Here is a 5,010-nt window from a genome sequence, read left to right on the forward strand (position 1 = left end):
GGGCCTTTATGGGGTTAGGATTTGGAGAATGGCATAATGACAGCATCAGGGAAGTGATGGACACAAAATGCACACACCTATCTTTGAAAATTATGTAGAATTTAACAGCTTTAATTTCTTACAATAAATGTTATTATCTTGGAGTGTGCAAATTAAAGTCTGTTTATGTCTACAACTGTTTATACTATTTTTTTTCACTGTACTTAGTATTTGTTTTATTTTTTGAAAGTTTATATAGAAATGATGGTACATCAGTATTCATGTATTCAAATATTGTACAGCTGAAGAATACAGCGTTGCTCTTCACTCTATATTGTAAAAGTATACTAAAAGGGCATACTATTACTACTATGCTACTGGCTGAAAAGAGGTTTATTGCCTCTGTGATCAATCCGGTGGGATAACTTGTCAAGTCATGAGATTCGACCGAGAAATTATGTGGTTCAATTTGAAATAAAATTATTTAAAGGAAATATGTGTGTATTGGCCTATATTATTTTTCAATTGCCCAATTCAGATTACTTTGATTCAGAGCGGTGTGAATTGTCTAAGAGATAGATTATAAAGGAGAGGCCGGGGAAAGAAGGAAAGAGAAAGAAAGGAGAGATGGGTGGGTGGAGATTAGAGGGATAGTGAGAGAGGGAGGAGAGAGGGGGGGGGGGGGGGAGAGGGAGGGAGAGAGCGAAAGAGTGTTTTTGCAGGTAGTGATGGAGGCGGGGGGGGGGGGCAATGTCCATTGGCGACGGAAGCAAAAAATCTAGGGGGACCATCAAAATTTTTTGACAAGCAAAAAAAAAAGAAAAAAAAGGTTATCAACAACAAATTTAAGGGATCGTCCCCCACCTAAACTTTAAAGGGGGGAACAGGTTACCCACCGCCCCCCCCCCCCCCCACTTCCGCCGCCTATGGCAATGACTCTTCAGGCTTCAAAGGGGCACTATATTCACACAAAGTAAACCAAGGAACCGATTGAGGGTGGGGGTGAATAAAAATTGCAGGGTGGAGGCGATGGCATTTCACACTAAAGAAGGCTCGGAATATTCACTTTTATCAAGGTGGCATGTGCAGCCCCCATATCACGAACACAGCACCTGGGTGTGAGAGGGTGTGCGTGTGTGTGTGAAAGAGACGAAATAATGAGGTGATTGCATGGAAGAGCTAACGAGAGCGAAAGTCAGATACATACACTGTCAAATGTGCGCCCGTACTCTTCATCGAAACTGCATAAGTCAACTCTTGTGACAACCCGATTACTACATTAATAACACTCAATTGCCCACGATAAATCTAACGATGTTGTCATATTTTTTTTTGCTCTGACTCCTTTTGCAAAATGTATCGCAAGGAATACATTCCATGATTGTTATTGTGCTACACATTTATTTTGGAATCACGTTGTGAAAAGGGTTTCTGTCAAATGATGGAGAGTCGGCAAACTTTAGAGAAAAATGGGGGGGGGGGGAGAAGAGAGTGAGAGAGGGGGAGAGAGGATGCGGTGAAGAGGGAGAGAAGTGTGTGTATTTCCAAAATGAGTGGTGGATCCGGGGGGGGGGGGGCAGCCGGCCCGAGCCCCCCCCCCCATTTGAGAGCCATTATCAAAATTTGTAAAGTAAATATACCGTTTTTACCCAAGTGTGCCCCCCTTTTGAAAGTGAGAATGAGGACCTTTTTTTTGCTTGTCAAATTTTCATCGGGAAAATGTGCCCCCCCCCTTTGGCATGTTTTTCAAAATACTGGGTCTGCCCCTTTTCAAAATATTGGTTTTTGTAAGTAGAACAATTTCCATTTTTTGGGGGGTTAATTTGCTGAATAAAGTCTTGTCTACCTGCAGTGCTTGATGACCGATAATGCATTATCGAAATCGACGTCAGATTAGTTCGTATACTTAATAATTGATATTTTTTAAACTCTGTGATTCGCATCATCGCGTGATGTTGCTACCCTGTGGCCCAGTGGCTTAGTCTCCGGACTCTGAAACAGGGGGTCGTGGGTTCGAATCCCAACCATGGCGTAATTTCCTTCAGCAAGAAATTGATCCACAATGTGCTGCACTCAACCCAGGTGAGGTAAATGGGTACCTGGCAGGAATTTATTCCTTGAAACGTAGCGCGCGTAACAGCCGCACTGCTAAAGCCAGGGTAATTATGCTGCATATACTGCAGAGCGTTTAGAGACTTCTGACAAAGTAAGTATTAAGTATTACTATATAGTGCATGTCGTTCATTTACATAACTAATGACACATTACACATTTTATGAAATATGTAAAGAATGGAGCTTTTATTGACTTTATGTTACTTACATGATTTGATTTGTTTGATTCATTTGTTTTTTTTTCATTAGATACACTTCACTAACACGTCAAGAATATATTATTTTAAAAAAATTATGGTCACACTTGAATAATTCAGAACGAAGCACCGCAAAAACAAAGAAAGTTAATTTATAAAAAAAAAAATGAATAAAAAATATACATAAAATAATCAATGATTCATCTTAGTGGGGCATATGGCAAGTGAGGGTATATCAAGCACTGGCGTAATGACCCCCCCCCCCAAAAAAAAAAAAAAATAGGGGGGAAGATACTGGCGTTTAGGGCAAAATTTATTGTAAAAAATTCCGATCTAGCGGATCAAGCGATCAAATTTTTTTTTACAAAAACCAATTTTGTTATAGATATTGACAAAATATTCAGAAGATAACAGGCCTACCATATTTCACCCTCCTCTCTTTCCTTTTCTCTTTTTTCCCGCTCGGTAGTGATTTTTTTTGAGGGGGCAAGCGCCCCAAACCTCTCTCATCTGTACGCCACTGGTATCAACATAATCTGTAGAAATTTGGCAAGGTGGTACGATCGAAGCCTGCTCTCGGAAGAATGGATTTTTAATCGGAAATAGCTACCATATAGTTGCTTTCCTTCCTTTATAAAATAATCTTTAAGAGTAACGAATAACATCCGATGCAAAATCATTAAGGGAGTAAGGTTGTATGTCCACTACATAACAGGAGGCGGGCTGCGGGGGCTTCAGCCACCGTACTTTTTTCTCCAAAAACGTTTACAAAACAACAATTACCATCTGATTATGAATTTTTGTATGGTCAGTCCTCCCCTTTTGGCTCGAGCCCCCCCCCCCCCCCCCCCCCTACTCAGTAGACTCACAAATCAAAATTAAGAAAAACCTCAAGTTTATATCACACAAGCACAAAGAAGATGTACTTTTAATTTTTTTTTTTGGGGGGGGGGGTGGGAGCCGAGGGGAGGATGGGGACGGGGTGACACGGTCAAGTCCAGAGGAGCATTCATGAATAGACTTGTATGACGTATATCCGACAGTTACCACAGTAAATATTGTATCTCAGCCAATGGGAATCAGGGAAAGATCAGTGTCAGCTCTGGGGAGCGTTTCAGTCAACATTTTCGTCCGACAAGTTCTCAGGTCTGACAACTTTCCTTGATTATGATTGGCTGAGAGGCACTGTCGGAGTAAACAGTGCTTGTCGGATAAAACGCCTGACAAGTCCTCTCATGAAACGCTCCCGTGACAACTTGTCAGACGAAGATACAGATGCGATTCCCAGCTCCACATCTCCATCTTTGTTTGGTCCGCCTTTAACTACTTGTACTATTTTTTCTGTATCTCTTTCTCCCACTGTCCTCCTCTCTACCCCATAACCCCCCCCCCCTTTCTCTCAATTCTTCCATTGCCCTTTCAGTTGAATTTTTATCAAAGCAATAATATTCAATAGAAGCTCCAACCGAAAGCAATGTGGTATATAAAAATATCAGTAATATATCAGTGTATATTGTATTACCAGTTGTGAGAATTATGTTTTCTATTCGCAATTGTCTGCCTCCCTCGCTTTATCTACTTATATCTTGTATAGCTCTGACTACCCTTTTTTCTTATTTATTTGATTCACCCGCTCTCTCACACTTTCTCATACACTCCATCTTGTTTCATCTCCCCCCTCCTATTATTTTTCTCCCGACTCTCTTTCACGATCATTCGTTTGTTTTCCCCTCTCAATTTATTTCTCTTTTGTAAGTGCTTATTCTACCTATACTTCTTAATACTTAATTGTAATACATATTTGAAATTTGTTACAGGCCACCTATTGTGTAAACATTGTTACTTCAATTCAGAATTTCTGCTATTGTAATAATGTTTTGTATTTTAATCATTTTATCCAGTACTTTGTAAATCATTTTGTATCTGTTTGCTCGAAATAAATACCATTATTATTATTATTATCTATTTGATTGGCATAGCATCGTGGGATGCACTTAATTAAGTGTGGGGTAACCGCTCAAAAACAACCCCAACCCCCCAATTTTAGCGAAGGGGGGTTTAAAATGAAGAAGAGTATACACATTGCCGTGTTACCCTATATATCATCATTTTCCCACGATTTTTAATGTGTTTACAATATTATGATATAATAGTGACGCTCCGAATTATTCAGACCAAAGATAACATGGTTAAAATCGAAACGTAATGTACAGACAATGTAATTCTTTTTAAAAAAAGAACGTAATAAAAACATGATATAACAAACATGATTTTGCCCTTTGAGCTCGACTTGTAATACGGGATTATTATGGGTAAAACATTGAAAAGGGAAAATCAATTTTCACGATTCATGTTCCTTATTCTGAGTAATTAGCATTATTATATAAAAGTATATATCGGAAATGAAGTGTCATTTTTTTTTTTACATTTATTCAAATTCTATTGTCAAATTTTCGTTAATTATTTGTCATGTTTGGGCAAGGATGTCAATTGGAATGAAAATTTGTTTCTTTGGAGACCCATTTTCCCTTTTCAGGTGACGCCCTCGTTTTATTACCGCCATTTCCCCTAAAAACTTTCGGAGCTACGTATGAGTCAAAGTTCGTGGTAAACAATCAAAATTGATAAATTAATTTCCTTTCCGAGTTCGACCGAACTGTGTTTGTCCTGAAAGTTGAAACCATTCTCATTTTAGTTGCAACTTAACATTGATCATGCGC

Source organism: Lytechinus variegatus, chromosome 4 (genome assembly GCF_018143015.1).
Source record: "Lytechinus variegatus isolate NC3 chromosome 4, Lvar_3.0, whole genome shotgun sequence".
Taxonomy (NCBI): Eukaryota; Metazoa; Echinodermata; class Echinoidea; order Temnopleuroida; family Toxopneustidae; genus Lytechinus; species Lytechinus variegatus.